Below are 11,761 nucleotides of genomic sequence, written 5' to 3' on the forward strand. Positions count from 1 at the left end.
TTCATGTAAACCATTATGACTGTCTGAAATTCTATGTATTAGTAGCAAAACTTAAAATTACTTTAAGAAAATTACAGTAGCAAAGTTCATATTTGTAAATTTTAAATAAGGAAACACTACAATTAAAAAAGTTTTAGATTTATGTGGTATTTTGACCTTGAAATGTTCCAGGAAAAAAAAAGTGTCAATTAGATTGTTTACTTGTCAGCCTTTAAAAATTATGTTTATAGTACTTTTACACAAGATCCCTATGTCTCCATATGTTAGAGACGCACACTTCAGGCAATATGTATATTGCATATTTTCTAACCCAAATACATGGGAAGGCTACACACTCAGTAACTTTGCAGACTACTGTTACTGCAATTTTTCCTATACTACTGCAAGAATTGTCACACAGCCTGTAATATGCAAAGGCAGAGGAAAAATTACTGTCCCTGCACTAAAGATCTAACACAGCATAGAGGAGGGATCTTGAGAAAATCACTGTATTCTTTTGAGTATTGCAGTCAGTATAGTCCAGTACAGCCTTTCTACATTCCTACCATAAACTCATTAGCCATGCTCTCCCTAAAAAAACACCCCACATACTGTGTCATCTTTCATCACATTCAAAATTACTTATTTATCCCTCTGACAATGGACAGGCAAGAACCACAAATGCATTCTAAACTTTCCAATAGTACATTCCTAGGCCATCAAGAAAATGTTCTTGTCTGGATATGAGAATATTCAAAAAAAAAGCAAGAGCTCTTAAGTGTCTTTCCCAGAGCATGAAATATGAGATTGTAATCTGTTTTATCTTATGACATTAGAACATTATCACAGTACTGCATAGATATCATAGTGGACAACTTTGAAAGTGATAAGGTTTTTCAGGATGAAGAAAGTCCCCTAGTAAGTGTTTCAAAGTAACAAAAGTTGCATATTGGCATCCTGATTTTGTTGAAAGAAAGACTCCAAAGCAGCTTTCAAAGCTCACTCAGTATCTGTCTACTACTTTAAACATCTGAATTTTTACTAAGTCTGCCCCTAGAGTTCATACTACTTTCCATTTAAATCTGAATAAGCCTACTTAGAGAAAATAGGGAAAACTCTTCCACAATATTTTTATTTTATATTATATTTTTAGGCAATATTTTTTGGTAGGATTCATTATGTAGTCACTATTTTCCTCAAACATATGTCAGTGGTGACACTCTGGCAGATTGCATGAACTGCCTTTATCCTCAGTTATGACAGTATAAATCAGAAATATCTCCACTGACCTCATTGGAATTCCAGGAGTAAAGGACTGACTTCTTGGCATCTGCTTGCAATAGCCTTTATTAAACCCTTTGTGCACATAAAAGTGACCAAGTTGTTCACAAGGATAAGAGAAGAACAGATATAATTAAAGATGTATTGCAGAAGTATTGCAGAAGTATTCCAGGTCACACACACAAAGTCAGTCCTCATTTTTCAAATAATTGCCACAGAGTAAGTGGGAGAAAAGAAAAAAAAAACTTTTGTTTTCTTAAGCTGAAATATCAAACTATTGAAGGAATAAAAAAAAAGTAAGGTACCTAGAAGACATATACATGTAATAAACCATGACAAAGCCAATTACTGGCATAGATTTAAATAATACTGAACACTAAAAGCAGAATTGAAGAGATCTCGCTGACACCAAATTATTGTTGGTTTAGCAATATGCGTGGGCTGACTGCTGTAACTGAGCAATTTGCTATCAAAAGCCAAAACATGGTGTACAGAAATAGCAGTCTGGTTGCCTGTGGTGACCCGGGATGGCCAGAAAGGATTTAGTTTTGCAGATTTATAGTGACTTATCATTGATGATAGGCACACAGCTACAGCAAATGAAACCTCTGCAGGTTTGTGCCATGGTGAGTAGTGCAGCTGACACTCCTGAGAGATAGAATATCATCCAGGAGAATGTGGACAAGCTTCAGGAGTGAACCCATGTGAACCTCCTGAGGTACAACAAGACTCCCCCTTGGAGAGCTACATCCAGCTCTGGTGGCCTCAGCACAGAAAAGACATGGACCTGTTGGAGTGAGTCCAAAGGAGGGCCACGAAGATGATCACAGAGCTGAAGCACCCATTCTATGAGGAAAGACTGGAGAAGACTCCAGGAAAGCCTTATTGCCACTATTCAATACTTAAAAGAATACTTTTGAGAAAGGTGGGAAAACAGATTTTTTGTAGCACCTGATGTAACAGGGCAAGGATAGGCTGAGTCCAGATAGGTGAAACACTGGAACAGTTTGCCCAGACACACTGTGGATGTCCCATCCCTAGTCAAGGTTCCAGGTCAGGTTGGATGGACCTTTGAGCAACATGTCTGGTTGAAGATGTCCCTGCTCATTGCAGGAAGGTTGGGCTAGATGACTTTCAAAGGTCTCTTCTAATCCAAACTATTCTATGATTCAATGTGATGGGGAAAGTAATGAAGAGGAGGATGATTATGAAGATGAAGATGATGATTATTACTACTTCTGTTATTATTTATGATTGTAAAATTATTAATAACTATTCAAAATTATTAATAAAATCATGTCACTCTGTAAATGACAGTCAAAAAATATAGAGCTACTTTTGCCTACATTATCTTCTGTCCTGCTTCATTTTCAAATAAACCCCTATTTTCTATTGTCGTCTATCACATAAAGGAGGGCCAATTCTTTTGTTGTAACAAAAAATTTTTCACAATAATATTTACTCTTAGAACGCTGCAAATATGATTGCCAGTGTAATTGTAACGCTCATGTGTCCTGGTTTAGGGAAAATTTATGAGGAAACTTCCAAAGGGGTCCCTCTAGAAAGCAGATTCAAGTGGCCCCTCCTCCAACTGTTTTGGGAAAGGATTTCCTAGGAGAAAAATAGAAAAAAACTGTTTATTTAATAAGCAAAGTATTCACAAACATAAAAAATTAACAATATTAAACAACAAAATGTCTTGCAGTTCTGAAGAGATGGCAGATTCAGAGACAGTCCCTTTCATGGGGTGTAGCTCAGCTTGCTCAGTCTCTATCAGTCCCTCCAGTGCTGGAAAATGTCACATCCCAGGTGCTGGAAATGTCACATCCCAGGCCCTGGTGGGCCACAGGTGTGAGCTCCCAGTGTTCTTCTGGGTTTTCTGTGCAGAGCAGGGCTGACCAGTTCTAAAGAAAAAGACAAACCACAGTCTGGGGAACTTCACTGCCTCAACTAATTAAAAAAACTAACTAAAAAGCAAAGGAGAGCTCTCTCCCACTGTCCATCAGTGCTGCAGAAACACAGTCCAGGAGAAGGAATGCAGGGGAGCAAGTGCAGCTTCTGAAAACAAACTCCATGCTTCTTTTCCCTCCCATCTGGGGATACAAGCATCATATAATCACCCTAAGTCATCACTGAAAACATTTTTTCTCTTTTTTTACAGAAATTATTTGTAGAGCTCTCCTACTATATCTGTTGGTGATTCATGGGTTATTACACTCATATCTCTCTGTATTTCTGTTGCTAACCCAAATAAAGTAGGAAAAAACATTAAAAAATCACAAAAAAAAGAAGAGAAGAGAAGAGAAAGAAGAGAAGAGAAGAGAAGAGAAGAGAAGAGAAGAGAAGAGAAGAGAAGAGAAGAGAAGAGAAGAGAAGAGAAGAGAAGAGAAGAGAAGAGAAGAGAAGAGAAGAGAAGAGAAGAGAAGAGAAGAGAAGAGAAGAGAAGAGAAGAGAAGAGAAGAGAAGAGAAGAGAAGAGAAGAGAAGAGAAGAGAAGAGAAATTAATAGCTTCAGGAAAGTACTTTTTTGAGCAGAAATTCCAGACTTACATGAAATTTTTAAAGCAGACAAAGCCGTCCTTTCAAATGTTGGGCAAGTCTGCTTTTTAAAAAGCATTTCAGAATTATGATCTTCTGTTTTGCCTCAAGATTCCAGTTTCTGTGCTTTTTCAGCAACAGGCAAAATCTTGATGTTGGAAACTACATTCTCCACACATATGTCCAACACTCGTTGAACTTGAAAAGAGCATATTACCCCTCATAAAATTCAAGTTCCACTGAAGAGTATATTTGGAAATCATGAAAAGAAATATGATCACCTTTGAAACCATACTTTGAAACTATAACCTCTTTTAAACATTACTTTAGAACTACATTTGACCCTGCCATCAAGAATTTAATTAGGATATTTCACAGGTAATGACTTTTTATTTTCTAGTTCAACCATCCATAAAATTGAATCCTCTGTGTGATTACTGAAGCATTTGTAATTGGACTTTTCTTTACAACTAAGCAGAAGACACAGAGAGTAAGAAATACGTTTTCATATTTTTGTGTCCTCCAGATTTAGAGAGAAAACATTGTCATGAGGTAAACATGGACTTGCCCCTCTTTTCCAGAGAGTGACTGTTCAGTCCATGAAATTTGTGACTAGTGAACAGAGAAGCACTGCTTGTACTAAAGAACCTTTTTCTGTGTTGCTGGATGGCTCACAAGCCTCTGTAATGGGCATGTTTACCTGGTTGGACAAAGTGCTGACAGGCAGTGTGCCTTGCCTTCAATGAGAGAGATAGATGAGAAGCTACAATAAAAAAAGCAACCCCCTATCAGAATTCCAAAACATATTAGAAACCCTCAAATATCACAGCCTTTCTGGTAGGTGAGAATGAGTCATTTAAGCTGTTAATATTTCTTGGTAACTGATACCTGCTCAAGATCTGATTTGGAATACGGTTTGAAAGAGTTTTGCCTCTCAGAATATCTGCTGTCCTCAGGAAGTTCTTACTGATTCCCCACATTTAAGAGTCATACCACTGTTTACAAAAGGTTCCCATAGTGACAAATAATAGCCTTTAACAATACACACAGAAAAAAACAGCAAAGAGGAAGAAGAAGCCATGCATCAAAATTTGCCAATGCATCCATTCAGCAGCAGCAGATGCCTGTCAAAAACAGAAGCATCCAAATCCCTGAGTCCACACCCAGAACATAATATACAGTGGGCTATCTGACCCTGGTATCTGCCTCTGACACTGACCCTGACCTGGACTTACTCCATCCCAATCCCACTCCCTTTTCAGTGAGATCCCTGCTCCATCTGCTTGGTTACTATGCCTGACATCCCACTCATCTTCCTGTATGGAGCAGTGGGCCCTTGCTGCCCTCATTCAGAAATAAGGTGGGTGAAACTATCAGATAATAACTCATAAAATTACAGAGACTAAAAAAGGACACACATAGACAGTGGCCAGTGAGGAGGCAATCTGATATCTTATTCTGCAGTCATGAACATCCTCAAAAGACAGATAAAAGAACTTTCTTAAGTCATGAAAGGAAGTTGATGGAGGTATTTTTTCTACTCTTAATAAGACTTCTTATGTTGTGCCTCACAACATCCTTCTGGACAAGTTACCCAAGTGGGATGAGTAGGGTGAAGGTGTACAGGGTGGAGAACTGTCTGAAGGACAGAGCTCAAAGATTGCAGTGAATGGGGCTACCAGTGGCTGGAGAGATGTCACCAGAGGTGTTCCTCAATTCCAGGGCCAGCACTGTTCAATATATCTGTCAATGATCTGGATGCAGGAGTTAAATGCACCATTAGAGAGCTTGGTGATGAGTCCAAACCGAGAGGCACCGTTGATTCTCTCATGGGACAAGAGGCCTTCCAGAAGGATCCAGATAGATTGGTGCCTTGAGCAATCATCAAGGACATGAAGTTTAACGAGAACACACACCAGACACTGCCCCTGGCATTAAGCAGCACCCGGCACAAATATGAATTGGGAGTGGCTGGAGAACAGCCCTGCAGGAAGGACCGGGGGATCCTGGCTGGCAGCAGGCTCAGTGTGAGTCACCAGTGGGCCAGGGCAAACCCCACCAAGAGCTACATCAAACACACCACAGCAAAAACAGCAATTTTTTCATCTCTTTATTGTCGATGCACAACTCCATGGTACCTAGGTAATTTTCGTGATTGTTTTGTATTTTGTTTTTTCTTAAGCTTACGCTGTACATCTAACCCCACACCTCACTTATCTGACCCACTTTTCACTTCCCATACTTTTTCCTTCCTATCTTGAAATCAATGATTTCTTGTCTTTAAACCATGCTTTACCTGTATTCAGCATTGTGTGAGTTGTATTCTAAGCACAGCCACCAGACAGTAATGCTCAGAAAATCTAAGAACTCTCCATCTTTTAACTGGACCTCTGTAGGGTTTGTGTTGGAGGTAGGCACCAATGTACTTGGGCACGTATGCTGGAAAAAGTGCATCACAGAGCAACAGATGCTTAGGGAGCTTCTGTACCACACAGGATGCAGTATAATGCTTGGTCCATTCCAGAAATGGATGAGTACTAATCAGAAGTCTTATTCATTCTTTTATCCTCTATAGCTGACTCAAGTTTTCTTTTCCATCTGACACATGGTCTCAGAAATCACAAATGGTCATTACCTTTTCCTGTTTTGAAGCACATAGCTTTTACACTGATAGGCAGATAGGGTCAAATACTTGAAAAAATTCAATACTTCATAATTATTCTTATCTGAAAAAGTTATTTTCCTTCCACATGAAAGATAGAAAAATTTGACCACAATAACTACTGTCATTGTATCACTTTAAAAAAAAAGGCTAACATACTCAGGAAAACTGTCTTATTGGCATTATATTTCTACACTAGAAGGGAAAGGAACTAGAGTCTTAGACTGTCAGGGATGAACCTTCCTAAATTAGCTCTGCATGGCAAGAAAAGCCATTAACCCTACAGTACAAAAATGACTGCATCATTCATCATAGATCAAGGCTTGTAGTTTTCAAGGTTTCTATACTAAAAGTACAACAATTTAATTAGTATTATAAACTGTGCAATGCTTTACTGACATCTATTTAATATAAAAGTGTCCAGATTTTGGTATGATAAATATCCACTCATTGTCTAATATCCAAAGGCATCCATAGCTGCTCATCTGTCTCTGTACAAACTGTGATAGAATTTATAATATAAACCATTATTATAGGGATGATTAAGTACAAGGAGTTGAATCCTGCTCTCTGTGCAGGGGTGTAAACGCAGAGCAACACCATTAGCTCATGTGTCATTGCCCTACAATTTAATAGGAAGGCATCATCATATTTTCAGTTATGGATGCACTAATAGCAGAGATAAAGAATGTTGCATATGCCTGTAACCCAATGATTTACAGACACCCCTACCCTAGGTCCTTCTTCTCTCTAAATGGCAAATATGTTAAATATAGAATCATGGAATGTTTTGGGTTGGAAAGGACCTTTAAAGCTCATATAGTCCAACTTTCCCTGCAGTGAGCAGAGTTAACTTTCACTAGATCAGATTGTTCAAACACCCAGTCTGACCTGACTTTTAACACTTCCACAGATGGGGTATCCACAGCTCCTCTGGGCAGCGGGTTTCAATGCCTCATCACCTTCATTGCAGCAGCCAGGTACAGCTGTCAGCCACTTCCTTCTCCACAAAATCCTTGTGTCTGCAGCTCAGAGGTAAGAATGTTGTGGGCAAGCACATCAAAGGCCTTACAGAAATTCATACAGGTGACATCCGTAACTCTTAGCTGCTCTGAAAATGCAGTTGATCAGCATTTGTTTCCTGCAAATGAGAGTAGCATGAGAGTACAGGTGGCTAAAATTGTTTGGCCATAATTATGAGTTATTGCTGTACAGACCAAGCACTTCCAGGACATCATTGCAGAGCACATCCTATCCCAAAGGTAGGTTAATGCAGGCATTTCCAAAACTTTCCCATTTACCCTTATGAAACCATTACAAAAATAAAACCAAAAGGATTCTGTGAAAACTTGTTTTAGAAAATCCACAGAATTACTAAATTACATCCTGCTTTTTGGTAGGTAAGTCTGCAATAAAATTTTATTAAATTTTGTGGAAGTTATTATTTAACAGAGAGGAACCTGTGGACATAACAACCCTTTGAACATTTTTGCTGGTTCTCTAACAGGTTCAAGAGTGTTTGTTTAATTTTTCAGTAACAATTAGAAGGCTTGGCAACAAATTTTTGCTTCTTTTCATTAACAATAAGAATGTTCTGTTTGCTTTTAAGGAAAATCACCTACGTACAGAGTGGGCTGGGGAATCTCAGAAGGATTGAAAATTTAGTCAAAATACAGTCTGAGTGAAGTAAGCAGTTCATTTTCAGGGAGCAATCCATTTTCATCATTGTGGTCATACAGTTAAATCAAACGAAAAGCATAGCAGAACATATGCACTGCAATTACTGGAAATTTACCAAATATTAATGAAAAAGCATTCCAAAAATAGCTTCAAAAATATGAATTTCAGGCTAAAATGATGCAGGCAGTGTTTTCATTCATAAATCTATGTTCTTCCATCTCTAGAAATGGAGATAACTTGCATTCTTTTGCTGTATCTGTCATCTGCAGAAGTCAGGCTTCAGATCCACATAGCATTCTAACCATTAATATGTGTGTTCTATAGGTCTCCTGTGTGCAGAGTTAAAAACATTAGTCATAGTGTCCCAAAGAACTCCAAATAAACAGAATTTATTATTCGTGTAAGCAAGAAGTGCGAAGAAATCTGTAACCTTTAGGTTTTGAGGGAAGTGGAGTAGTACAATACAAATGAGTAATTGGATATAATCAGTTTTATACAAATAATACTAATATTGAGTCACACAGTCTGTTTCACACACAGCTGAATTAAGGGAAAATTATTGTATACTAAACACATTTTACTTTTTAACTTATGACTGAAAATGTAATCACTCTACAGATGAACAGAAAACATGGAAAGTTTTGTGATGCTGCCTTGCAAAAGTTAAGAAACAGGCAAAACATCAGTGTCTCAGAGATGAAGCTTTACCATCTATATTGTTTCTTGAGGAACATAACATTTTATTGAAGGCTAAGATGCTACTCTACCTCAGCTGTAATGCAGGTTAATCACTCATGGTGCAGATCTCAGACTGCTCCTCTATATTCAGCCAACACCTGATAGAGAAAATAGTGTCACTAAGTGAGGGGATGCTTGCTGTAATTAGCATGTGTTCACAAATAGATCTCTGAAAACAACAGGAAGAACTAGCATTGTAGAAAATAATGTCCAGAAAAAGAAAAAGATTAGGTAAATTATTGCCAGCACAATAACTACTTTGAATAACAAAGGAGAGCTGCTTCTCATGACTGCTGTAGCAAAGGGAAAAGCATTACAAGTGACTTGAAAACTAACAAAGACTTTGTGCTGATGCCTTTATTGTCTTCCCTTGACAAAAGCAAATGTCCTGGCTTTGACCTTGCTTTTTTTAAAGCAAGCTAGGCTCTGCATCCAGGAATAATGCATGCCAAAATTTTTGCAGAATCACTGGAGGGGGGAGGGGGTGGCAGAGTATGAAGATAAAAAATAAATTAATTATTATAGATCGTTTCATATCCTAATTAAAAACAACAATATAGCACCAGGTCTTATTCCCTAGTAGACCTGAGCCCTTCTGAAGCAACAGAAGGACACTTACAGGCTTTTCTGGAATTCTGAAAGGGAAATAAAACTCCTTCTCCAGGTCCCGCTGGATTTCATGATTATCAAACCAAATTTCTGGAACAGGGCACTGCCTCCAGAGTTCACCACTTTGTAAATACATGTAAATATGTGTAAATACATGTAAATATGAGCTATTCCTTCCGGATGTTATTTCTCAGTCATGAAATATGATTCCTAAGTGTCCTCTGACAGGTGAAAATTGGGCTCTCCAGGTCAGTTGTGCCAAGGAACAGATATCAGGTTGACAGACCCGGTCTAAACACTACTACCAGAACATTATCATATATTCTGTATCTTCTGCTTTACTAATGAATCTTTCCACTCTTATTAAGACTCTTGACTGCTTTGAAATCATTAGTTCCATTTAGCAAGAGAAGTGTATCCAGGCTTGACAGAGAAGTACTTCAAAAACATATTTTAGGCAACTTCTGTGTCAGGGAAGAGAATCTGAAGTGTCTTCATACCTTTTAAACATAAAAACATGCTGAAGTTTCAAGTACTCATTAATGCAGAAAATGCAATCTCCTTTTATCAGCATTTTCTATTGCACAATTTGATACCAAATGAACATATTTGACACCCTTCTTCCCAGGCACAGAGAGATATTGGATGTAAAAAACTAATTAACCTATTTTTAAGAAGTCTTCAAAGCTGAAAAGAGGCCAGAAAGATTTCAATGAATTATTTTAATTTTTATTTTTATAGGATTCCAATATTTGCCAGTTTTCCATTTTGTGGCTATATTAGAACTCTTGAATTCTTGCATGGCTTCAGAGCTTTTAAAATTACCAATAGCAAATGCTTTTAAATCATTAATTATTCTGAACTAGGCTTATACACAAAAACATAATTTTACAGAGTTGGATTTAAATTGTAAGATAGTAACTTCATATAAAATTGAAACCCTTATTCTCCTGCAAAAAAACAAAAAAAAATATTCTCAAAAGTCAACAATCTGCTTATAAGAGGTGGGTGGGAGGTTAGTAATATGAATTTTTATTTAAAGGCCCATAAAGTGTAAACAATACAGAAATTTATGCTGTACCACACTACTAGAATTAAAATGTTCTTTCTACACCTCTAGACTTAGACAATCTCTAGAAAATTCTCAGCCTTTGACAAGACTAGAAACCATATTATCAGATTAAAAGTGCAATTTCCAGTCAAACTATGAGCCTTGAATAGGAACTGAATGAAACAGATCACATAATCCAAACTGCTATTTACTGTGTGTCAGGAATTCCAATGGCTTTCAGGCAGAAAAGGAAAGTGTCTGGACTTTGGAAGCAAGATCTGCTACACAGGATGATTATAGAAGTGTTGTTTGACACAGTAGGGAGAAAATTCATAAGGCCAAAACTTAATTTCAATCATTCTCATTTTATTTCATGATATTATTATGTAGGTTATCTGAGAGCTCTTGTAAAACACTTGAAAGACAATGCAGTCATCAATCAAAACCAAGATGTGTTCCTGAAGGACCTGTCTTCGTAAGGTTACTGCCTAGGGGACAAAGAGAAGGCAGTGGATGTGGATTTTTTATTTTTAGCAGAGTTTTTGATACAGTCTCTGACATTATCCTTCTGGACAAAATGCCAAGCATACAGGTGGACACATACAAAATAAAATGGGTGAAAAATTGGATTAAGGATTGTGTTCAAAGAGTTGTACAAAAGCAGGTAACATTTGGCCATGGCCAGTCACTATTGGTGTTTTCAGGGCTCTCAGCATAGTGATTTTATGTTTTTTTATGTCAGATACCTGGACACAGGAGTGGAATACAGTCTAAGAAGGTTTGCTGGAAATACTAAACTAGGAGGAGAAACTGGTTGCCTTGAGGGTAGAGATGCCTTACAAAGAGAGATATTCAAAAGGTTAGAGTGCTAAACCACTTGTCATACAAAATTTAAGAAGTGCATGTCTTGCTTTTTACCTGGGAGAACGTAATCCAAAATGTATCCATAGACTGGGGGACCAGATTCTGGAGTGCAGCACTGTAGAAAGGGATGGAGGAGTTTTGGCCTATGGTTATTCCAATAGGAATAAACAATGTGCTCTAGCAGCCAAAAGGGCCAACAATATCCTGGGTGCACCAAGTGCAGTATAGCTAATGGGCCAAAAGAAGTGATTGTCCCAATATACTCAGCACTGGTGCAGCCTCATCTTGAGTACTGTTTGCAGTTTTGGACTCCCCAAAATAAAATAAAAGAAATTAGAATGTGTCCTAAGGAGGGCAACA

This window comes from Oenanthe melanoleuca, chromosome Z (genome assembly GCF_029582105.1).
Source record: "Oenanthe melanoleuca isolate GR-GAL-2019-014 chromosome Z, OMel1.0, whole genome shotgun sequence".
Lineage (NCBI taxonomy): Eukaryota > Metazoa > Chordata > Aves > Passeriformes > Muscicapidae > Oenanthe > Oenanthe melanoleuca.